At 35.4% G+C, this 27,266-nt stretch overlaps 1 protein-coding gene across 4 annotated transcripts in view; it reads right to left on the bottom strand.

Annotated features, from left to right (window-relative positions):
• The window catches only part of tnr (tenascin R (restrictin, janusin)), a 267,509-nt gene that overhangs the window by 203,098 nt on the left and 37,145 nt on the right, over nt 1-27,266 (bottom strand). The gene's annotated exons all lie outside the window — the stretch shown is intronic.

Below are 27,266 nucleotides of genomic sequence, written 5' to 3'. Positions count from 1 at the left end.
TGCCTGATGAGATGTTCCCACATAATTGTTTGGAGAAGTCTTGTTGTGTATGTCAGTCCTGTCATCCAGAAGAAAGAGACTTTGCTTTTCATTCTGTTGAGGGGGCGATTTAGCTAAAACATCCACCCCGGTTCCTGACAGCTGCGTTGGTCCATGCACTGAGTGAAGCCAGAAACAATATATTGAAAGAGATATAACACTGGGATTAGCTTTCTGTACATGTAGAGCGATCCCCATTTTTAGGCCCGAGTAGCGAAAGCGCTGCGAAGATGTTAAGATCTATTTGATCTGTAGTTTTATTTGAAATAGTTTATTCCTGACTTTTAAGGGAAAAAATATTCAGATTGGATTAGTAATCAACACTAAACACACCTTTCGAAAAAACTTTTACCGTTGCCTTTTAAGTCAAGCTCTGTCAAAAATTCTTCCAGAGAGCTCTGGAGTCATCAGCGGTTTTTTGTCACTTCAGAAATTTCACATGGATGTCATTTTTCTTTCTTTAATGGTAAATCGAACACACTGGGATTTAATTGTGAATTTCATTTGGGAATAATTGCTCTTTCTTTAGTTTTCTGAAGTCCCAAAGCCATGCAAATGGTTTTGCTCTCTTTATTTATGTCATTCCGGTTCTATTTATAGCTACAATGTGTAAATTTGGTTAAGCATTCCTGAAAGCAACTGGCACCAATGACTATATTAATATTACTATATAATATATTACTATATTAACCTGAAAAATAATTTACCATACATCAAATTAAGCTATTACTAAACTCAAAATTTGTACTATTTAATTCACGGAGTTTAAGTGTGCTTTGATTGTCTATACAGTGGAAACAGAACCAAAAATTCTTGTTATTCACAGTTAAAATTTCCCTTTTTAAAAGAGATGAGAGGAAGGTAAGTTTGTATAACTTTTTTAGCTTAATAAGTGAAATAGCTGATTTGAACACTTGTTGTATTTGCTCTAGATATCTCTGTTTGGTATTTGTTTTGTTATCAAAATGTTGAAAAAATGGTGATCTACAAGGGGCAAAAACTTAAGGCTGGTTTCTGCTCAGAATCCAGGTCGTCTGCGTGTGTGTCGCAGTTAAAGGGGAACACCATTTTTTTTTACACTGGCCGCTTGATTTTTACGTTATTACATCATGTTCTACTCACCCATATTAGTTTTGTGTCATTTGGAGCTGTTCCGAAGATATTCGTTTTTGTTATATCCAAGTAACGTCTTCCTATGGGCAAACGACTTGAGGATTGGATTGGAGTTGTGACAGTGAGCCCGGGCCAGAGGCAGCTACGATCTACCCCTTCTATTCATTCGGCTAGCTAATCGGAATCATTCAATTCCATTTCGAGAGCGAGATCATCTGTGGTCGTAGCACTAGACATCTTCTAGGCATGTGAGTAAAACTAGCAGCAGTTTAGCGGAGGGATGAATAAATGGTAGCCAGCACGTGGATGACGTCATACCCACTCCACTTTGTTTTAAAAAAATATAAATATAAAAAATATAACTAAAATATATAATATATTTTAATGCAAATATGCCCCACTTCCACTCCGCCACTTCCACTCCGCCTCGGCCGTATCTAAACCCACGGCTAGTTCGTGATTGTCCCTCTTGCCTTGTGGCATGGAATAACGTAGCACAGACCACACCAAAACTGGGCATAAATCAAAAATATCTGCGTAATACCTTCGACACTGTGACACACTACTGTGGGAGTATAACCAGCCCTTCAAAGACTTAAAAGTACTGACAGTAAATAGAAGACCAGAATACACAAAGTTTCCTCTAACATTGTATTACATTTGACAAGGCAAATTCAAGCATGTGCAGGGAAAATAATTACAGCAAAATCAGGAAAGGCAGGCTCTGATTACTATTTGAAAAGTATGCAATTGCTACAGCATCCCAGTGCCTTAGTGAATGGGAAGTGCTAGAAGCTGACTTAGCCAAACCATTTCCTAAACTATAAATGAGAAATAGAAAATAGCCAAGCTCAGGCAATCAGTGGTTAGAAACCACAGACAGAACACATCGAAAAGAAAAGAGAAAAAAAGATTGTTTAAACTGACCAAGACATTGTTTGATTTGCAGGGGTTTCTGTGCCGGTAATTAGAAGAAACATTCTACATTATCTATATTTGTGTGCACTGATGTCTAATGTTTGTACAACTGCTGACTTAGATTTATCAAATAAAGTGCCTTCTTTTATTAAAGTGGAGTTAAAAAACCGTAGAGTGCCCACTGTAGATTTAGGAGAGACAAATACTGCAACTTGCAGATGGTGATCATGAATTATAAATTTCTTTACACAAGGAGTGTAAAGGATCTGGCAGAGCTGACAGCCCCTTACATTCACTCACATTATCTGTCACAACAGATTGTACCTTTAGTGAGAGGAAGGAGCTGAGGGAATTGTCTATGATTGTTGATGTTAAAGCATGAAAAAAAATCATCTACAAGGTTAACACCACCCATCTTGTATTATTAAATCTCATCAGTGATAGAATGGATTGATTCCAGGGTAAACACGGATATAAAACTCCCTTTTTAACAGCTTCTTTAAACAGCATCTAGGTTCGATTATTCTCTTTAGCAGATACTGTAATCAATTGATACATGGTAGTCAACATGATACAATACTAAGAACTAATGTGAAAAGAAACACATATTCTTCAAGCGCCAATGTGGAAAGACGGGTGTACTCCAGTGCTTTTTAGTTCAACATGCATGTTGTTTCACTTATAATTTGCCAATATCAGAGTTCAAACTACAGTTGAGGAACAAAACATTATATGTCGCATTATGCATACTTGATTTGTGAAATAAATGGAACTAATATGATTGATAATAAAAAAACAATTAATGAAAGCAATTTACACTGCATCAAAAAAATATATATATTAGCTATATGTTTATTCATGGGTATATTAATGCTTGTTGTGCTTTGGTTGCTTTGTTTTCATTGCTGTTGGTAAATTGTAACTGTGGAGCTATTGGTGCAAAGAAATAACACATAGATCTTGGATTTTTGTGTGCCTTTTATATTATCATCTTTAAATGGATAATAAAAAAAACATGTAATTTGATATATTTAGGATAAATACTTTGAAGAATTTTGTCACAATTAATTGAGTCTCTGTGCTGCAAATTAGATTTAAAATATTCAGTTTTAATAATGCAATCATATACTTGACCAGTCTTTCTACTGATGATGGACTAAAATGTCTCATGAAACTCTCTCCCTGTAGTCCAGAAGAAAATGGACATCTGCTCTGCTGTTTCTGATGCGGAAAACATCTCCATATCATCATACTGTGATCCGAACTGTCTGTTCAAACTTCACTGATCATTACAAAGATGGAGGATATTTTAAATTGAGATACTGACTATGGCATCCTGCTAATGAGCCAAAACAAGAGATATTAAATTATGTCTGGTACAGTAGCAGCCATTCAAAATGGACCTTCCCAGTCAAAAGCCAGCTGAATGGCAAAAACATCCCCTCCAACTTCCAGCCACTGGCATTTTTCATGGGCGTTTTTTTTACCCTGACTCCACCCTTTCACTGAATTACAGTGTCTGACCAAGAGATAATGCTTCTCTTTAGATCTTAGGCCCCGTCCTCACGAAGCCAAACCCTGGCCTAAACGCACAAATTTTTCACCAAACCAGCCTCTCATCCATACGAAACCGGCGTTTCGGGGGTCTGTAAACGATCTTTTTTTTATTAAGCCTTCAGAATGGGAAGATTTTGAAACGCTGTTTTCGCGGTTCCATCTTTAAGCTCTAACCGCATTTTTTTTCTCACACGCATGCGACATAGCGTCGCCTCTAAACACGAATGCGCGACACAGTATCACAACAACAATGGCGCCGTACTGTGTTGAATGGTTGCTGCTCATGCTACTCACCCTGCTGTCGGGCTTACAACAGAATCTTCTTCTTCTTCTGGAATATCTCCAGGAAGAACAGAGCAATATCGATGACATAGTTCAGCACCTGAATTTGACTGAACCACGAAAATGGACCCGCTGGGCAACCATGTATAAATATCAGTGCGCATGCCCAACATTTCGTCGCCTATTTCTGCTTTGGCACCACAGCGCCACTTACAGGCCTGGCATACATTTTGCAGCGTTTTCATGCATTCGTGTGGACGATCACATTTACTGTATTTTACGTCTCCGTCTTTACGACAAACGTTCTGGAAAATATTAGCGTTTCGTGTTCGTTTTGACTTCGTGTGGACGGGGCCTTAATGTCCACAAATCATTACAGAAAGAATATTTTAGATGTTTAAAAAGGAATTGTAGGGGACTAGCCAAGGACCAGCCAAGGGCCCATCAAGGAAAGTCTGGAAATTTTAAATGGCTACTACTGTAGTTCTAGGTTAGACCACCTTTTGATTTCAATTTGTCTAAATTTTGAGTGAAATTCGACCCAAGGTGTCAGGAGCGTCCCCAAGAGACTTTGGTCCTTATCATCATCACATGATGACGTCACATAGTAGCTGCAAATTTTGAACAGCACATCAATTACGTTGATCTTCTATTTTACTTAATCCCAAGGTAACTCTACTGGACTAAGATCTGTTTCTGGTGAGTTTTTTTTGTTTTGTTTTTTAGCCTGTGCTAATTATAATTTTTATAACTGAATCATCAGTGTGTTAATGTGTGCATGAATAGGTAAATGACTGCATGTAGTATAAAGTGTTTTAGAGTCTCCTGTGATGAAAGAGCTCTATATAAGTAAAAGCAATTTACTGTTTATCATCATCTTCTTAGTTGACAGGAATAGTGCGAGACTGTTATCTGCAGCCTTAGCCCATCTTCAAAGTTGAAGGTTTTGTGCTTTCTGAGATGGTTGTTTATCTGAATACCTTGGTAAAGCAAAAGTTTAAGAACATCTCAGACCTCTTATCATGTTCTAACAACGATGCCACTTTGACTTTAAATCCCTTTTATCTAAATTTGACGCTTGGTTTGAACTTCAGCAAGAAGTCTTTACAACAACCTGATGAAGGTTGCCCAGTAAGCTATGGATTTATCATCGTCTTGATATCAGTGTAGTGTCAGCAATTTTAAAATCACAAAGGACTGTTTTGGGAGCAAAAATTGCTGACTAATCTATTTAAAGGGATATGAAGTTGCTTCTTTTGGCTAATGACCACTTTGACAAAATTACACTGCAACATAACAAGAAAATTAGTTGTGTGGGCGTGCAACAAAGACGAAGATAACAATCCCAGATGTAAAGGAAAAAAATAAATGTTAATTTTCATACTTGCCAGGGCTGGAAATAAAATAAAGAAAACAGTGACATGCTTGCTCTGGAGAATGGCTGTCCTTTGGCTTCCCATGAGCATTCATATCTGTCACAGCAGATCGTTTGGCTGCTGAATTGTTTACATGTATGCTACGTGTCTGATAGTTGTAAAGTATATGCAAAGCATATTCCTATTTTTATCTCATACTCATGTCCTTGCATGTACACTATACTGACTAATGACACACCATAGCTCAGTTTCTTAATTATTTTTACATTATAGAGATTGTACAGTGAAGAATATGTAGGATAACATATTTGTGACATTTTTTTATTTATTTATCCTCAGTAAAATGTGCAATTAAGCTTAGATTGTTCTGGTAATATCTTGAAATGCCATACCACCAAAACAGTCTAAAGCAGAGATTTATCTCTATTAATTTGATCAATTACATTCAGGTATAGAAGATAAAATACAGGCCAGTAGTGTTTTGTCATATGTGTTTAAGAGGGTTGTTTTTTTGAATATATAGATAATAATTTTTCTCATCCTTGAAAAACATGAACTGACAGCCTGAATTAAGACTATAATTTAACATGAATGCAAAATAGTGCAGCGTAAGCACAATGTGTATTTTATTTAGCTACACGTTTTTATTGTTATTTGTCCTGATTACAGAAATGTGTCACGGTGTCCACCTTGACTCCCCTGCCTGTCCCTCATGAGGCTCTTTTCTACCTCTGCATGGCAGGACTTATTTTTACAGCCAACACTTTGGCCCCCTTTGGTCCCAGCCGTGGTTTTAAACCCAGATAGGCAAGTAAATCTGAAGCTTTAATTAAAATAGGTCCTTTTTAAACACTTTCGATTTTTTCTTGCTCCTTTCCCTAATGACATAATGGTGCCAGGATTTTCCCTGTGCAGGTGACTTAAAAGGAACTCGCCCCCATGATAATGGACATGCTTACTGTAATGTTAATTTATGATGAGGTAACAAGCAAAGCTTCATATTTTCTACTTTTGGAGAGACAAAAGTAATAAAGGTCAGCGGCGAGAGTGATAATAAAAAGATACTATGTTAACCTGAAAGCTGCCACAAAAATACATGAGAAAATCAACAACAAAGAGGAACAAGCAAAGACAGAATAACAGTCTCATTGTGTCCTACGACAAATAAAGACCTTCAAGGTCACTCTTTCTTTCGGAAAAAAACGATTGGTGAAGCCAAATCAATGAAGCCTATTCAGGCTATTTTCCTCCAATATTGTTCAGGGACCAACTTTGGTACCATTGATTAGCTGATTTATAACTTACATCTGCAAAGGCTTACAGTGACTGGACAGCTGCTGATTGAAGTAGATACTAGAAAAGCAGACATGTTCAGAAATACTTTAATATTCTGTTGTACCACAGAAAGAATTACAGTTTTGTATTAGATTGAGAAATTAATTGCCAGAGTGCAATTACTCTAAATCATAAAACAAACAAAAAAATCTTCTCCGTTTGTTTGACTAATTGTTGGAAAATTTATTATTCAAGTGCTCTGGATTGGTGAAAAAAAATGTACTCTCACAGTCAAAGCAAATCTTGCATTTTAATTTTGCCTTTTAATCTTTAAAAGAAATTTATGATTGTTCTTTATCATTAAACTTAATGAATTCATTAATGTAATTTTAGGTAAAATATAGAAGCTGCTATTTTTATTGCTTAATTACTGCATTTTAATGTAAATTAGTTAATATAATCTTTCATTATAGAAGAGATTTCTCTCTATAAAATCCCTGACAACGAAGATGAATTATTCAACAGTGAAGCCTGGAATTATTAGATTTTACATGGCACAGAGAGATTAGTATTTACGCATGAAATTAATGCGTTTGCAGGCTGTCATGTTACAGTGTGACTTTATCTGTCGGATGTTGTTGCTACTAAGTTTGGCAAGTTCAAACAAACTTACAATCAGCGTTAAAAAAAGTGTTAACTACTGAAATTAACCTAATTTAAGCATGGCAATTTTTATTATCAATGTTAAAAGTGAATTCCACAATCATTTACCAAATTTTAAAATTGAGGTATCCACGTACTTACACCAGAAACAAAATGTTTATAATAATGAGCATACTAACTTTGTCTCCATGAAACTGCAATTTGCAGATTTAGCTTTTTTTTTTTATATACATTTCTCAGAAGTAGGGATATTTCTACCACCCATAAGCCCCCAATAATCAATCCGGATTTTTTTTCTGATTCACTTTTGCACAAGGAGGAATCATCAAGATAGTCAGGTCAGATGCACATCATTTGATACAATGTCTGCAGCCCATAATTTATCCTGCGTTTACTTTATTGTGTTGAATCTTAATACCGCAGACAACATAAATGCTTGTTAAATTGCTACACATTTATACTTATTACAGGCTAGAAGTTGGGCTCTGTGGAAATATTTCTAACTTTAAGGTTTATTCAAGCAGAATTCTTTCATTAAATATGTTTGTAATGTGAATATTAAGAGGCAAAGCTAAGGTTTTTATAATGCTACGTATATGCCATGTTAGTGTTCCCCTTTCATACCACATGTTTCCTTCCTTTCTTTCCTTCCTTCCTTGATGGTGTTGCTTTCCCCCCCCTTCCACCTGTCTCTAGAAGTCAAGTAAAGATGCAACTAGAGAGACTTGGACTTTTTCTGAATTCACAAGAATGCGAGTATGGACCTCTGTTCTTGCCAAACACGTTCTTGAAAATAACACAGGAAAGTATAGACTTGGGGAGAAGGGGAGCAAGCAGAATAAAAATGGATCATTTGGAACAGAAAACTCATGACATCATAACATTCAAAGCTTGTCTGGAGCTGCATTTCAGCTCCTGTTATTAAAGTCTCAAGATAATAAAAAAAAAAAATCATGATTAACAGAGTCAGATAAACACAAATCAAATTAATGTTTTGCCAAAGAAAAAAAAAGAAAGAAAAAAAAACGGCATAAGAGCTATCGGTACTTTACACACAGCTATGCCAAGAGAGGGCTGCTGCCAAAGGACTAATGTAAACCCAGGCTACAGTTAGCCTCGGAGGTCCGCTGGTTGCCATGCTCCTCTCAACATTGGAAAAAAAAAATTATTTACACACTAAATCAGTGAATGGGCCAGAAAATGTTTTGTAAAACGTATTTTTGTTGAACAACGGCTACAGAGAAGTGAATTTCCAACTTAATACTGCTGGGACAGCTGTCAGTCTGGAGAACCCACAAGTCTGCTCTGATGCATGTTCGGTAAAAAGGGAGGGGTGAGAAAAACATTGGGACTTTGTCTGTTCTCTTGTGTTATTGTGAATTTAGGCTGATGACATTTTATGAGTATAAGAACACGCATTTAGAAACAGCATTGCTGTGTTCGGATCCGGACAGCTGATTCCTCCAAAGGCCAGATTCGTCAGCTGATTAGGTCAGAACGTGGCGTCGTGGACTGTTCGGATTTAAAGACTCCTTGGTTTGCAGCCAACTTATGCAGCATTCTTTTAGCCCGGTTGGAAGGACAGGACCGCTGCATCCTCCGTGGCCAAGATTATCCTATGATTCATCGCGAGTCCAAGGAAGCCGGCCGCTCCATGCTCAGAGAAAAAAAGGAAATGGCAACGAACAGTGGTAAATATTACGAGTTTTATTTAATACAAGTATGTGAAGGACTACTTGTAGGAAAATGAAAATAGTTGTTGTAAATTGTTATTGAGTCATGTGGCGGGTTATGAAAAGGTTGAAAGGTTTTATCTGTTAACTGTGCAAATGGGTTTGGCTGAGATTTAAGCGAAGATTCCAATATTTTTGCAGTGTGGAGACTATAATCTGATAATCGCGATAACGGTACTGCTGCTGAAGCTCTTCGACAATCTAATCAGCATAGAGAACAGTAGTGAGAAGTTCGGCATCCATTCTTTGCCTGGTTTGTGTGTGCGTCTGTCATGGTTGCAAGGTGACAGGGGGTACGCTGAGTGAGTGGCTGGAGCTGTTTAAAACTATGGCCAAACTCTTCCACACTCCTTATTTAAACAGCCTTCGAAGGACCCAGACCAGCGAAACCCGGTCCTTGTAGGAGGCAGCCTCTGAAATTGAACACACCCACCGAGTCGCAATAAGTCACCATGTCCTGATGGTGTCAGCCCCCGTGTCCTGAAGGTCTGTGCAGAGCAGCTCTGTGGGATTCTACAGCACCTCTCCAACCTTAGCCTGACCCAAGAAACAGTGATGTGGAGACCTCCTGCTTTGTTCCAGTACCAAAGAAGACTGAGCCAACAGTCCTCAAAGACTATAGACCTGTTGCCCTTGCATTCCATATCACCCAGACCTAGAGGGACTCAAGCTGAGCAAGGAAAAAAGCTGCTATCAAGGTCCTAGCAGCTTGCTTATCACTGTGGATTTGGGGTTGAAGAGGTCATAATACCCCTGCTTTAACAAACTCCACCTCAGTCAGACAAGGCAGAGAGGACTATGAGGATCATGTCCTTTGATTCCTTGTGTGCATCTATAATAAACACAGTTTAGGCCTAATTTACTTTGTCAGGAACTTGAAAAGACTCAGGTGGAGGCATACACAATTGCCTGGACCAAAGACTAGGCTAGCAACAAAAAGACCATAATTTTTGAGACTGAAGGGTCAGCTATCTAAACAAGTAGTCAACAGCACAGGAGCACCAGATAGGACGGTACTCTCAGCCTTCCTTTTTAATCTGAACACCTCTGATTTCAAAAAGAACAGTCCTGTCATCTGTCGAAATATTTAAATTACTCTGCAGTCATTGGGTGCATCAGAAATGGACAAAAGCTGAGTACAGGGAGCTGTTGAATTACTTTGTGGCATGGTGTGGAAAAAAAAAACATCCGATCCTGGATGTTGAAAAAACAAGGTATTGTAAATTTCAGAAGAAACAGGAACAAGTTGAATCCTATTAAAAGCATGGGAGAAGAGGAGGTCAGTGTTCCACGGATGACAGACTCAAATGAAGACACAACTATGAAATGTAATTCCTTTTGGATCTATAGAGACTTTTTGAACTGAAATTAATTGAGTTTCATTTTTCTTTGTTACATTGTGTTTTGCCATTTAGACAAATGATTCAGTTTACATATGTTAATTTCAATAACTTGATTTGTTTCAGTGAAAGTTTAAACATTTTCAAATTGTATTTTATTGACTGAATTTGTACCGTCAATGTATTGTAACTTTGTACGACTACCATAAAATTTCTATTTCATTTGGTTTTTGAGAGACACATCTCCCATTTGTTCAGGGACAATGAATGAAAAAACGCAATGGGCTATTTCAAATAAATTTACAGTTATTTTAACTCTATTTACAAACGTGATGTAGTGGTATACACGGTCTAATTCAGAAGAAAAACACTTATGGTTAAAAAAGTAGTTGTAAAATTTTATAATAAGCCTGATTATTAAAGCACATATGTTCTTCCAGTAGCTTTGATCAACTGTCTCTACAACCATTATAACTTATAAAGTGCTTATAATATAATATTGAAAATTATTAAGTATTACTGTAAAATAGTGTGAACCTGTTCGCTCCATTATTGCAGCAATAATTATTATTATTTTTTTTTTATAATAATTCCAATCATTTCAAAATCTTCTTTTGAAACAAAAGTAACAAAAGCTACTGTATGCATGCAGCAGAAGATAGAAATTATATAAAATGTATGTCATTGCATTCTCTAAAATAAGCTGCAAATGCATATGTATTAGAGGCAGGCTTAACTAATCTAATCCTGTTGTATGTTTAATTTGTCATATTAAGAAATTATGTATGTTCAGTTAATTGATATTAAAGAAAAAACTTTGCTCTTTAGAGTTCATCATGGCATAACACTTCAATAGGAGGAATGTACAATGTACATCGGCGGAATGTACATTTTCAAGCCACATACCCCGACAGGGAGCCTTTGTGTTTGTTTTATATATATTTTAGGGTGCCTCTGTAAATGCACCAAGGGAGATGCCTTTGAGTAGGAAAAGACAAATACATTTAAAATCCTTTGTCTAATCTTAATGTCTTTGCACATTTCTTTCATCTTTTGGGTCTTCAAAACCTTTCTTACTTAATCCTGTTCATTCTTAGCCTCATCAATAAGCTGCCAGATGCATTAAAGTACTACCCATGCTCTCCCTCTCCCTTTCTTTCCCCTTATTCCTTTCTTTCTAGATTCAAAGAGTTATTTTTTTTTCCTTCTAAAGCAGAGCAAAAAATACCTAATCCTGTCAGTGCCTGACCCTTTAACCATAGCATGTCAAGATGCAGCGCAGCGCTATCTACTATAATAATAAGGAAAAGACCCATGCTTTGGTTTTAGGTAAGACCACTGCCGACAAACCAGAGGCTTTTTGATTTGACACCACCTGGTATTTTGGGGGCAGAAAGGTCTGAGAACAAGAAGCAGTTTTCTCTTAAACTGAAGATTTTTTTAATTTAATTTCTGTTTCATTGTTTAAAGCATTAATGCTTTTTTTTGACCTTCTGTTCCTGTCACTGACAGGAACAGAAGGTTGAAGTCTCATGAGACGGAGCTAAGGTGTTGAAGTCTGTGATATCTTGAGGAATGCCTTTTTTTGCCATTACATTAGTCAAACTTAAAAATCAGAAATGAAGCAAAAAGGGGGTAGAATCTGCTTAGGGTAAAGGTTAGGTAGGGTTAGGGCTGTCTATGGTACCTGGCTGGTATGTGTTTTTATTTATCAGCCTTTGATAGATTAGAATTGCCAAACTTGAATATGAGATTGCTCGGCCTTATTCAAATGACATGGAGACAAATGGATCAGATAGGATCAGTGTTGAATCTGTGGCCAAAAAATTCTGACACATGATTTGTTGATTCAAATTAAATAGATTCCATAATATTTTTGGCTGCATTTTATGCACCATCTTCCCACTAGAAGCTGAACCTTTGTTCTGTCTCAATTATATTTTGATCTTGCACATTTTGCTGCTAATATTACCCCATACATAGCTAATTTTAACCCAGGAATACATTCAACACATGTTTGCCATGACCAAACTGCTTATGGTGAAGTGCAAACAAGAGTTTTCTCTGTGTTTTTGCTTTAGTATTGTATTGTGTAAAATTGCTGCAGCTAGAGTTATGGTGAAAATTAGAGATACTGTAGACCACACCTCTCCTATCCTAGCTTCTATTCATTGGCTTCCTGTTAAATCTAGAATATAATTTAAAATCCTCCTTCTCACATGTAAAGCCTTAAATGGCAAAAAAAATCCCTCAGTTAATTTCCATAGTACTCTCTAGAATAGGAAAAGCAAGGCAGATCAATGGCAGAAAGGAAGCCCAACATACATCAGTTCCCTATATACCCACTAAACATGCGCATGTTTGTTTCTTGACTTCTTAATGACCACTGTTTCCAAATTCTAATATAAGTTGCTTTGATTTTACTGAATTATTGTTTATGAGGAAAATGTAACATACATTTCTTCTGTTTAATCTAGCATAACGAGGCAAATCACTGGTTTTCATGGAGCAGCATGACTCAGAGCTATTTGATTTATTCTCTCACAAAGAAGTTATGTCTGTGAATATGAAAAGGAGCTTTAAATCTCAATGATGAAGAAACTATCAGGTCACAAAAACAACTGAGAAACATCTGTGCATATTTGTGCATTAATACATTAACCGGGTATTATATGACATATAGGCCGACCAAAAAGAAATCTAAAATTGACTATGATAGATAATGGAATATTTCTGAAATGTACACATTTGTGTAATGGGGGTCCTGGCAGACACGCTCAATGGTCTAACATGGAAGCCCACTTTTAATAAAATGACACTGACAGTTTCACAGGTAGGTTCTTAATTCTCAACCCAAGATAGAATAAGAAAGAAGCCATTTAAAAATTTAAGCTACATTTAGAGGGATTTTTGTCTATTGCAGAGAGCCTTTTCACAGAGTATGCCTTAATTTGCTCTTTTTACAAGAACAGAATACTCCAAACAGTGCACCAATTTAAAGCTTCCTTGACCTTCAGTTATTCATGGTATGTTTTAAAAATCTATATTAAACTGTCAATATGTGTGGGGCAAAATCTCCAAACCAACTGACAGGAAGAAAAACTGCAGCACAACATGTTCTCGGGTCACACATGAATCCTGCGAGAGCAATATAAGATCAATGAGTTTTAGTGTTTTTTGTTTTTTTTAAATCAGGCTGGTGGCCATACCGGTAGGAAAAATGATCTATGTAGATCTCATTAGCCCCATATGATGACAGACATAAGGCCAAATGATTAATGGCCAGGCGGAGAAACCTGAAAATTATTGATGTGACCTTTAGGACTGACTCTGCTCAGGAGAGGAGAGAATGACATAACTTCCCCTGAAATTATCCAATCAGATATATCCATGATTTTCTCTAAAGCCGTTATATCTACTGTGTCCTCCCTGTCGATAATGCTTTTCAGGAAACCTATTACACTGTAATGTGTTTCTTTTTTTCTCATGAATATAAAGAATATGCATTAAAATCACTATGAGCAGTCGGAATTCTCATGCAGAGGAAATGGATTATTCAGATCTAAACAGTATTCTGTCTCTATTCAGATGTACTTATGTATATAAAAGATTTTTTTTAATGAAATCACAGATGAACAGTAATCTACCAATGGGATATAATGGACACACATCTGTGGGGAACAAAGTGAAAGTCGATAACAGTAGACTGTGTCATCTCAGATGATGAGGTTTTAATGACATGAAGCCGCCCAGTCACCTTTCCACAAACCCCAGAGATAAAGGACCACCAGCAGTGAGCAAGGACGGTAAATTAATTATTCCAACATTTACTAAGTGTGATTGTGTGCGAGTCGGGGAACTTGTTTTTATTACCCCGTGGGGACAATTTAAGGAAAATGTCCCAAAATTATAACACATTCTTATAACCAGAGCCTCTTGTGGACCAAAGCCTGGTCTTGGTCTAATCAGGCTAGTTGACAGCCTTGGCTGGGCCCGAGACAAAACAATTGGATATGTCTTTATTTATTAGTCTTTGAAGAAAATATATGATAAAGCAACAGCTAAAAAATATATTTTATACCTCTATTTTAGCAGGTAAGGCAAGGCAAATTTATTTGTATAGCACAATTCAGTACAAAGACAATGCAAAGTGCTTTACATGATTAAAATAGAGGAAGATAAAACAGAATCAAAGCAAGTAGGAATAAATAAATAAATAAATAAATAAATAAATAAATAAATAAATAAATAAATAAATAAATAAATAAATAAATAAATAAATAAATAAAATAAAAAATGCAGAAACAAAAAAAAGAATATTAAAAACAGTTGGAAGTTTTTGTTAGATTACATTTATTTATTTATTTGATTTTTTTCTTTTTTTGGGAGAAGAAGAGGACTTTGTTTGAGCAAATTTTCCAGTATTTGATTTCTAATTATCTTTAAAGCTGTTAGCATTTGATCAAAAATTTCTCCTTGGGCAGTTGACAGTTCCCCAGGACCTTGCCTTTTGTTCTACTACCATAGAACTGCAAAACCTTTCCCATTATCTACAGGTAATTTAACTCTGCCCGATATGCAATTTAACTCTGCCCGATACACACCAATCCTATGGTGCCAACCTGGATAACTGGGGGGGATCCCACTCTATATTACCGACGTCTCAATAAAATTAAGTACCTTCTGGTGGCACCTACAACCTTCCTCTCACTCTTAGAGAGGTATAAAAAGTCAGCACAGATCACTTTACCAATCCAATTCTTTATGACTGACTTTCCAGCAGCAAGAATGATTTTGCTTTGTAAAGTGATATGATGTAAAAAAAAAAAAAAAAAGTTAGAATCACTTTGAATTTTATTTTAAAAAGGTAATCTATTTACTCAGTTAAAATTAAATTATTATTACAAAGAATGTTTGATACATGCATGGCAAGTATCACATTTAGCATTTAATGTATTCAGTCCTAGCAGATCATATTTATAGACTTCTGCGTGTGACGTGTTTCTGTGGAAAATGTTGTGCTCAATATTTTGATGCAGTTGGGGCTCTATAGCCGGGTGTTTTTTTCACAAGCACAGATAAAAAAGCGGGGGGGGGGGGGGCTTCTCCAATATTGTCAGGGCAATTGGAGAGAAATAATGGCAGGAAATATTACTTAAATATCAAACCTAAGTACAGTAACCTTTCACAAGTGTTTTGTCCAGTGTTCTTGGCCTTAAGTTAATAGATGGAGGGACAGACTTCTTCCATCAGAAGTTGGAAAAAGGATGGAAAAGTTGTTAGATTGAAGATCCAAAAGGCTACCAAACATCACAAAACCTAAAAAAAGCAAAATTTAAATATGATTTAAGGGTAGGGGCACCAAGACTCAGTGGTTAATTACATTGGACAAATACAAATATTTGCAAATAGCCTATTTTTTATATTTTACAGGTACAATATTAAAAAATAAATAAATGAAATAACAGTAACAAAATCTTTCTGCATGGAATTTGCAAGTTCTAACCATGCATGCATTAGTTCTTTGCAGGTACTCTGGCTTCTTCCCACAGTCCAAAGAGAATAACTGTTAGGCTGATTGTCACTAAATTGCTCTCAGGTGTGAGTTTTAATATGTGTGTGCATGTGCATGGCTGGAGAATAGTAACTGATCACAAATCTGTTCTTAATTAACTCTTATTATGTGTGTCTAAATAAAGTGTGTAATAAACAGCACATAAGGTCAACTATACTTATTTAAAAAGGATTATTTTTTTGGCTTATTTATTTTTTCTTGGGACATCAATGATCTTGAAATAAAGTTTTTTTATTGTGTATGCAAAACCTAAAATGCTGATCAGAAAATAGATGCTCATCCTCTGTAAAATAGCTTCTTTTTTTTTTTAAACCACTTTTTACTTCAATACTGCCCATCGATGGTGAAAATACCAAAGAAGCAGCATGCAGAAACTTTACGTGATGTACAATGATGATATGTCGCTACAACTCAAATCAGAATCAGAAATACTTTAATAATCGCAGAGGGAAATTACATTTGTTACACGCTCCAGTTACAGTTTTATATTTATATATATATATATATATATATACATAAACATCCAACCACACAAGATAATAAAGATAAAAATAAAAAAAGATAAAAATATATACACATATAGCTCTTCTGAAATTACCTAGCTGAAGTAGTGCTTGCCATCTGTTTGCAAATGATGCTGTGCCCAACATGCCCTGTTGTGCTTAGGAATCTTATTTAGAGATGTTTGCGTAGATTATCTGTGTCAGGCAAAAGCAAAACTGTGATTTTAGCAAACCCCGCACTGACTACTGACAGATTTACCTTAAGATTGTGGAATCACTCGCACCATTACGGTATTTATTTTTGACTCAGTGCAAGATACAGAAGATCCTTCCTGCCTGCAGCTATCAACACCTACAACAACTGGATAAAAAATAAACTATGAATTACTACAACATTTGATTTCCCTTTGGGGAGTTTTTGAATTTGAATTGAATTTCCTTTTATTTTTGCTATAGACCATTCTACTGTTTGGAATAATGACTTATGATGATGAATCGATTGCTGAAATAATAATACTGATAATAGGACAAAATATGAGGATACTAAGAAGGTCAGAGATGATGCACTGTTATAAATTCTTCTCTTGAAAAGAGCTTTTCTGCAGTTTCTTTGTATATATGTATTCAGTGCATTTATTGTATTAAGACATTTTAGGCTGTGATCAGTAAATACCTCATATCTATATTACCATTACTTGCTGTGACAAATTGTTATTGGTACCTCCTTTAAAAATTCAGGACCCACTTAGAGCTATTTGTTAATTATGCCTTTTGTTATGTTCCCAGTAAGCTGCCTTTATCTTTAAAATAATTCCAACTGACTGCTGTAAGAGCTTTTCTTTTTAAAGAAGAATTATTTGTTGTATGTCCATACTTATTGGTTCTAAACAACCTATTGCTTCACAAAACTTACCAAGAATATTTTTGTAAGTGCTGCTTTCTGGACATATGTGACTATGTGTGTATATGTACTGTATATGTTCAGTTCTGACAAAGCATTTTTTTGTGGGAAATTATCAATAGTTCAGAATGTGGCTTAAAAAAAATCATATACTCTGCTCACAAAAGCTCTCATCCAGGGTCCAAGATAAAGCAGAACTATTTCTGTTCAGAGTAAATGTCAAGGTTAGAATGAAAAGGTCTTCCTTCACATATTACAAGACAAGCATGCAAAGTGTACAGTTCCCATCATGCTTTACTTCGAATTATTAAATCCTAAATAATGCAGTTAGAGAAAAATTACTTTTTAAACAACAACATTTTAAACAACAATTTTCAGAAGACCTGCACATTGTTAAGAATATAGTTATTTTGATGAAAATATAAAACCCTAGATAAATACTGCTCTAAGAAGCAGTTACCTATGAGGCACCATGGATTACTTTTTTTTTGGGTTGACCAAAACTGATTAACTTGTTTAGCTTCAAGGGTATAAAATTTATTTGCAACCTTGATTAAGAAAACATATTCTCAAGCAATGTAGTTATAGGAGCACATTTTGTCGTTCTGCTCTTTTATTTATTTTTGTATTTTTTCCTACTTGCTTTGATTCTGTTTTATCTTCCTGTATTTTAATCATGTACTGTAAAGCACTTTGCATTTTCTTTGTACTGAATTGTGCTATACAAATAAATTTTCCTTGCCTTGCCTTGAACCCATTTTAATTTAAAAAAGGAAGTAGGTTTTATATTTTAAAAATGATACAGGCGGAATGTGTCTTTCATTTTAAAAGTAATAATGTTAGTGGTGTGTGTGCCCATTGCCATTGTCCTCCCTGCATCTGTGTTGCTCTGTAAGGTGTTGGCAATATTTATAGAAATCGATTTGAGTCCTAAAACAAAATATCGTATCGTAACAATTATAATAACAACAACAAGTTCTAGATTTTTCACAGTTGATTCAGATAAGGAAGAAAAAAAAAAACAGCCAAAAGTGTCTAGACATTTTTACTGTGAGGTATCATTATGTAATTAAATAAAAGTTATCCCTGCTATTTGATAATAGTAAATCATTCAATGTCTCCATCTTAACATCTTAACAAATGTGTGTTATAAATGTTATGAACCATGTCATTTGTTTATTTATTGTATTATTTAGCTTTGAGCTTTATTAGAATATATTGGGAAACATAAAACTAAATTTTTGGAGTTTTATGTTTTCTTCACCACAAGGTTGATATAAAGACATAACAAGTGCAATGTAATCAAAGCTATCAGACCCCATAAGGCCATTAATAATGTTTGTTAGCAAGAGTTACAGTGATTTATTGAGAGGTTGTAAACTTTACTTGAATTGTATTTTTATTAAGCCATTCCTGTGTCAGTTTCCCAAAGGGCAATGTCTTTATTGACGAGTGATACGGGAGTGATACGTCTTACCCTTCAATATAATGGAAGGCCTATGGGGACATAGCATTGTGTTCTGCTGTCACAAACACACACATCATCATATTTCTGATGCCATAGAACAAGTACAGGGCCCAGCTGTGTTGCATAAAGATCTCCCTCACTCTTCATCTTTTCCCTTCCTTTCATTTAACAACAAATAAAAAAATGCCTCAAAAGACCACTACTACAAAACACTAAGAGCATTGGGGGATTTTAAGAGCATATGCTGATGGAGTGAGGACAAAATCTTCTAAATAGCTTTAGGAGGAACACGTCTTTAAAAGGGGCAAGATGGAATCAGTCATCTTGATTCATTTGTAGCTTTCAGTGGTTCTGCATAAAAAGAAACTGTCAATGTTTTTCTCGACTCCCTTGATTTTCCTAATATATAAATGATGTTTATTTATATTTATGATGAGGGAAGTTTGTAGAAAAAGCAATGCTAAAACGGGTTTAAGATTCAAAGAAAATATCCCCCTTCCAAAAACTTGATGATAAGAACTATTGCAACACAGGAAATATAAACCAGTTTTAAAAAAATGCTCTTTTCTTTTTAATGTTAATGCCAAAGTGTTAATAATCACCATAATGAGCTGATTATACATTAAATATAATGCACTGTTCCTTAATTGTTTCAAGAAGAAGGTTTTGAAGAAGATTTAAATTGTGAAACGATATTTTCTCACTAATGATAGACAGTTTCAGCGCATTCATCTATGCAACACCACGCACCAGTACTTTTCAACTTTTGCATTATTGGGCAACTGAGGCTCAATGGGAAGAGTATTTTTCTTAAAACGCAAAAAAATAGTACCGTAGGTGCAATTTTAATTTCCTCCCATTTCCTTTAACAAGTTGCCTACGTTGATATGATGTGTGCTTGTTTGAGAGTGTATTTTGGGTGACTGTACTTATATTGCAATATGCTGATAAAAAAGATTAAAAGTACTATATAAAATTATTTGACTTTCTATTTCAGTATAGGGCTGAAACAATTAATCCGATCAATGGTGATTAGTATATTATTGAAGCCATCGTCAACTAATTTAATAATCGATTAATCGCTGACAGAACAACCCACTTGGACAGTAATTATAGAAAAATAAAAAAGAATTATAGAAAAATGTTGCATTGAAAATAAAAAAAAAAATAGTTCCATCAATATGCTCTATCAAGTGGAAAAGATTTAGTTTGACCTGGTTTAATTCTCAAAAAAAATATTCTTTAAAGCTACAGTGTGTAATTTTCAGCGACATCTAACGTTCAGACTGCAGACCGCAGCAACATGAACATCTCCCCCCCACCGCTTCTCCCCCCCAACAGTACGGCGAGCTTTACGGGACAAAATGTCTTACACGACGTACGCATCACCTATCTTCTCAAGTGATGAGGTTTGTTTACATAGATAATTTTACAGATAGTATTTCATTAGTCTGTGTGTTCAGTACCGTCTCAGTTCATCTCTCTCAACTTGCCATAGTTACTTTCGAGCGTAATGGGCGATCTCGCAATCGCTAGTTTGTTTGCTCTGCGCTGCCGTAGCGCAAAGATGTCTGCCTCCATGGCTGCGAGACCCGCTCCTATGTAATTATAAATAACGAATTCTAAGGCAACGCAAATATTAAGGTTAAGAGGCTGAGCTCGTAGATGATGATAAATAACATAGTTATGTATAATATATTAAATTTCTGACGGTATATCCCTGTAATTATTACACACTGTAGCTTTAAGGAACCTTTTGCTATCCGATTAGTAATCCAATCATCGTAAAAATAATTGACAGATTAATCGATTAGAAAAATAAGAGTTATTTGCTGCCCCATTTCAGCAATAAAAGTATCAATGCTGTTGCGATACTTACTGTAGTTGTGAATTTATATATATATATATATATATATATATATATATATATATATATATATATATATATATATATATAAATTCATATATATTCTTTTACATTTAAAAATCAATGTTTCTCTTTGTTTGCATTGGATGCTGTCACATGTTTAGCACTTTTAATCGTTGCATAGTGACATAATTTGGACCATGTTAAAGTTCAACTAATTTCAAAGCCTACAAAACTTTTGACAAATTAAATTTGATTCGCAGTTGGACTGCTGCTTATTTTTTCTTACAGTTTACAAAACAAAAATTAAATGAGTAGATCAATTGCATTTTCATTGCTTGTACCTGCTATTAGATCACCTAGACGAATTCAGTGAACACTGGGTCGAGGAAGCTGATAAATGGCTTGTCTTGCTCTTGTAAAAGGTCAGAGCTCTCATTATTTACAACACTGAATCTTTGTCATGGCTCAGTGACACTGACCTTGTGGAGGTCTCACATCCCTCCGTCTTTCCATGCCCATGCATGCAAGACTTTAGACTCTGTCTACACGCTTGATTACTAGAGGTTAACAACACACTGGGAAACATGTTTTTTTTTACAACCCATATGCCTGTAAAAACTATTTTGCACACAAATTTGCACAAATCTCAAGCGTGACATTTGTCCAAATTAACAATGGTCCCTGTAGAATATAGGATGTCAGCTCTCATGTTTTCTATAACACATTTGAGCTTCTGTGAAAGCCAGTCCTCTTTATCCTTTAATGATCTTCTGTGAAAACCGAAAAAATGTTTTGCTTAAAATCTAAATGTAGCATCTTGACAGATCCAGTGCTTTGGTAGGATAAAAGTGAAAAAATGCAAATGCATACACAGCATTTCGTCTTTAACTTGAAAGATTGACTGACCAAAACTTGAAAGATTATTTTTTTTCTGTTTAATAAAACCAGATAATAGAAGATGTCATCTCTTGACAACAGACTGAACATAAATGAAGAGCTTAATGCCCCAAATCATATAAAGGGAGTTGAAAATACAGAATGACTGCAGCCTCATGACTTGCATATTGCAAGTGTTGTAGCTTCCATTAAAAGCCATGAGATATTTTCAGTAACATCAAGTTATTTCAAAATCAAACTGATTATATGGCTCTTTAATCAGGTTCTTTGAAGTTCAACCTAAACATTTCCAACTGTCAATAAAGCCTACTTCATATGCATTTTTAATTCACTACGAGAACCTGTAATGTAGTACCTTGGCTAGATTGTTTTGGTCTGTTACGGAATATATGGGATCAATCTTCCAAGCTGTTCCCACTTAATCTCCTTCCATTGACTCCTGGTGATAATTCCTGATCATATTTTGGAGATTTGGCAAATGATAGTGCTGAGACAAGCAGTCTCCCCCCCATCTGAAGTGGAACCTATCATTATGCACAAGGCCACCATAGTTCAATTCTAATGAATCTTTAATGCATAAAACCCTTGGTGTTGTTTTGATTTTAGACAAAACATGTCCTTGATGAGAAATCCCCTACAGAGGCACTTTTCGGATTTATGAGTTGATTCCAAACTGCCTGCAACACTAAATAATGGTAAATCAGCATATAAATGACCGCATTATTGAGAGAGCTAAGAAAAGCATCAGCTCACGAGTCCATTATTTTAATTGGACTCACCCTCACCGGGGCACCCAATGGCTCAAGCTGCACTAGGGTTGAGTGGTGATAAATAGAAGGCCCTAGCATTAATGCTTCCTGGGCCAATGATACAGAAGAACAGCAGAACAACAGCTCTCTTTTGTTTACACTGACCTTGCAATTAATCAGTAGAATGAAGGGTTGTAGGAGAAAATATAGTTATAGGGCTAAAGTGTAAAAATGAAAAAGGAGGACAAAAACAAACACTGGACCTGAAAATCCAAAGATTTCATTGTGTTTTTGACTTGTCAATGAAAAGATTATTCAAAAAAATGAAGGGATTAAAAATTTTAACTAAAAGAACAACTGATAAAATCTCACCCAGATTTGAAGAACTATTGCATGCTACCACCACGAATGTCCATTGATTTTAATTTTCAGAAAAATATTGACCTAACCTGTTTTTAACAACATGTAATTTCCCTCTACATCACCCTTTAAATCACACATGGTCACTGTCAATAGTAATATAATAGTAATATAATCCTCTTCTTCCTCATCGAGAGTATATCTACATTTGGTTTGCTGGCTATTAGGAGACTCCTAAATTTTATTTTGAGAAAGTGCAAAATATACATAAGATACTAGGTAATAGTAGGAGTTTGCGTTCTTCCCTAACATGTTTTATCAACAAGCTCCTGATCTAGTATGCCCGCACTATAAAATGAATCAATTTAGGACACTATAGTATTGGAGTCAAAGCACATAAACAAAGATCTAAAGATCTCCCTGCATTTGAATAAAAATAACTGCTAAAAACATTCTCACATTTCTTTATGGTTTGCAAATAAAAGTCCTAAGAACAGATTTGCCTTATTATAAACTGATAACCAGAAAAGAGAAACCTTTTACATAAGAGAGAAATAATAATTAAAAAAGGAACATAAAAAAATAATTTGAGTAATAATAGCTGAAAACTTTTAGTATATATTTCTCACCATGACAGGTATGAAAAAAGGTATGATGGGTATCGTATTTTTGTTTTTAACTGGCTGGTACAAACCCACAGGGGCTTTATCACCTCTAATACTTTAATTTAAATATAATTTTAAATAATAATAATAATAATAATGATCAATAGAAATACTTTACTAAACAAGGGATAACGTAGTAAATTATTGTGATAAAAGGGAATAAATCATTAAAGTTATATATCTCAATGCAATTTCAGACTACATTTTTAAAACTTAAGACGTTTCTAGGTTTAAAATTGAGGTTCTTAAGTGTGAGGCAGTTTGAGACTTTTTATGATGTAAAAATATTCTATATATAAGTACAAAAATGCAAAAACGTGTGGTAGATAGAAATAGCTTAAATTATACATATATTAGACATGTGCATCAAAGTTAGAATTTAATCTGTTTAAGATTTTTCTTATTTATTAGATTTAGAAGCTAAAAAAACATAAACAGGTGCAAAATAATCTTTTTTTCTCTGAAATAATGAATACGTTTATTCAGTGTTTTCTGTCTCTGTTAAAGTGCAGCAGTAGTTCTGTTCAAGAAGCAATTCACTGTGCAATAGATGACAGCATGTTCAAACTAGTCAATCTGCATGGGCGGGAAGAAGGCTAGGCTGCAATTCACACACGAAGCACCCATGTTCAGTTGCTATTTGGTTAATTAAAGGCTCTGCATGTATGAAAGGGGAGTGACACTGGCATCTCTAGTCTCTGTGCATCAAATTTAGGCTGAAATGCCCAAATAATAAATACAGCTCCTTTCTGATTCTTTGCATAATTGAAAGCATCATCCTTATGTTTTCCAAAAGCATTTTAATCAGTCTATGGTGTGATTTAATTCTTGTCAGGCTTCATAATATCTCGATAAAGAAGAAATAGAATGATAAAGCTCCAACTTAGTTACTTAAGTGACTCAGAAGTATATAGCCATTAAGATTAAATATTGGCTAAAATAAAAAAAGGAAAAACAAACTCTCTTTAATTGAGAAATACACATTGAGAGAAGGAAAAAGTCTCTGATAAATAGCGATCTGAGTGGGACTTCAATTGAACATTTAGAGTTAATGAACAGTAATGTTCTCAAAGATGAGTGATTAAGTGTAGTACTTAAGTAAAATGTCCTTCACAGAATAAACACTGTCTTAAATGACAAATGCGAATTTGTTTTAAAGCCCCTTAATTTTCTTTTGCCTGCACGTGTATGTCATCTCTTACAAAGGCATTCATACACATTTTGCCACATGACAAGCACGAACTTGATATAACATGAGAGATCAGTGAAGTCTTGCATATCAATGAAGTGGCAGAAACACAATACATTGCTTTGAAACCAGGGCTGGCTCTAAGCATGAATCCTTTATAAGAGGGGCAGACAGAAATGTGAAGAGGGCAACGTTATGCATACATATATTGCTGCGGCAAATTTACGATTGTCATTGATTAGTGTTTTGTAATGGGTTTTGGGTAAGTTAGGCAACACTGTTCAATGGTGTCAGAGTGATCAGTTTTCCTTTTAATTGAATATACCGGGCTTAAAAAATTGCTTGTGCTGGGTTAAAATTGGAGCAGCAATTCACAAAATCTGTTAACTGGTAGAAATTATTTATTGAAAAATTAAAATCAAAACATATATATATATATATATATATATATATATATATATATATATATATATATATATATATATATATATATATATATATATATATATATATATAAAGATAGAGAGACAGACAGAAATGTATGTCTTCCTTTCATCTTCTGAAGGCCATTCTAACTGCTCCTGCTTTCTCCAGTGATGGTGGTCTGTTCCAATTTTTCTTTATCTCTTCCCTTTCACCATGTGTTTGAGTCTATAATTGATCCTCGTTTAACTGCTTCCAGTATTCATCCTTCATCCTCTATAGGGGGTCCCTTTGCAGGCACACATCATATTCAATCATCGTCTCTACAGGCTGCCGATGGTAAGCTAACATCTTAGCCCATGTCTTTTGCAAGATATGTCCTTCAGCCTTTTGCAGGAAATTTGTACAATTTGCTTTCTGTAGGTACTGTAGTCTTTCACAGGCAATTTATGTTTGTCGTTTTCTCACCTTCCATAGACAGCCTTTCACAGGCATCAGTTTGTTGCCATCTCACCTTCCATTGCCAACCTTTTGCAGGCCCTCAGTGTTTCTTATTGCTATCCCTTTCAAAGGCAGCCTTCTTTAAGTTTGTCATTGCTTCGCCTTCTGCATGCAAACTTTACAAATAAATGGTTTTTCCTCCAAACTCTTTCTCCTACTCTTCATCACCTCAACATCCTCGTTTGTAACGCCTTCAACCCTGATCTACATGCTCACACAGATCTACCACTTTCAGCACCAACATCCCCTGCCAGGGTCTAAGCACCAAAAGACATATTTCTTCATGTCAATAAAATTCTTTAGTTGCTATTTTTTCACTGTGTGAGTCTCAGATTGAAATTGAGCCTTAGTGTAAAATTGACTGAAATACTTAGCTATCACCTTCTTGTGCACCTCCAGCTCTAACCTCCTGCTCTATCAGCTCAGCTCCTCATTCGTACCTCAGCCAATTATCCTTAATTACTTTGCATTTAAAACTACAAATCCTTCCCAGCCAAACTGCAACCCTCCATTCATTGTACCGGCCTCTATTTGGCTCTCTTCATTCTCCAGCCCCCACTCCATGACCAGTATCAGACTCCAGGGGAAATAATGTATCTAACTTAGATTTATCTGCTCAAACAAATCTACCGCATTAAGTACGGCGTCTTCTGTCTGGGTCTGAGTGCCAAAGACTTATAGTTCTTCATGTCTATAAAACTCCCTAACTGCCCCTTATCTGGGTGTCAGCCTCTTCAAGTTTAACTATTTTTTTATTTTCTTCTTCAGGTGTTTATATCTAGTTTGATGGTCTAATTTGTGGAACACTAAAAGAGCCTTTAAAATCATGGCTTCTCTGTTGTCTGTTCTCCTACTCTCTCTCTCTCTTTCTCTCCATTATGAAAATTGGTTGCAAAACAGAACACTTAGTTGCACTGCAGGACATCTTGGTAGTGTCTGACAAAACTCCTTCGGCAAAACACTAAAAATACAGTTATAAAAAGTATAATAAAAGCCTTGGAGGACAAATCCAGACAGTCCAATCTAATGTGAAGTCAAGAAATAAAAATCTTGTGTTCTCAATGTTAAAGGCAGAGGATATATCCAGCAAATCCAAGGCTGTATGTTCTCCAGAATCAGATAACATCATAATGAAAAAGAAAACTTTGAAAAAAAAAAAAAATCTAAGTAGTGGAAGAGCAGCTTGTATCGATTTTTGTGGTCACAATCCTTAAAAAAATACAAATGTAACCTTTTTATTTTTAGATGATTTATACCACTTTGGTTAAAAGTGTTTATTCAATGCAACGGCCCAATTTTTTTCCTATTAAGACAATATTTCTCCATCCCCAAAGAAAACTTTTATAAAGCAGACCTTACTTGTCCAAAGAGTCCAAACTTCTGTAATATGGTGAACTGTAGCAAAGAAAGCTTCAAATATTGACAAGCTGTCAAGAACACCGCTACTTTTAGGCAATTTACAATTCACTGGGATGTGAGTGCAAGTTGGACACCAGCATCCCAAAGAGCGGAACAGTACACAGCGCAGGTAAAATTAGCCCTTACTGTGCTGCTTAGTTTGTTTTCAGTACAACCTTGAGTGTATTTCCTCACAGTTTAACTGAGTAGTTATATTTGGTATTGGAGGATGAGATCCAAACACTTCTCTCCTTGGATGTTTTGCCTTTAATAGTTCACACATAATTTGTGTTAAAAATATCTAAGTCTAGATTCATAAATATACTGTATGCCAGTTTACATTGATGCAAATTTGTTGGTACCTCCGGCAGTCAGAGCCTTGTCTGAGCCAAACACATTTCCAACCCATCGGGCCATGTATGTGCTTCTTAGAAAGGGCTACTGTTTATTTGAACTTGAGACAGAGCCTCT

This window comes from Cyprinodon tularosa, unplaced genomic scaffold, assembly GCF_016077235.1.
Source record: "Cyprinodon tularosa strain WSP-4 unplaced genomic scaffold, ASM1607723v1 ctg267, whole genome shotgun sequence".
In the NCBI taxonomy this organism is placed as follows: Eukaryota; Metazoa; Chordata; class Actinopteri; order Cyprinodontiformes; family Cyprinodontidae; genus Cyprinodon; species Cyprinodon tularosa.
The sequence above is the reverse complement of the archived record's forward strand: the minus strand, read 5'-3'. Positions and strand labels throughout refer to the sequence as shown.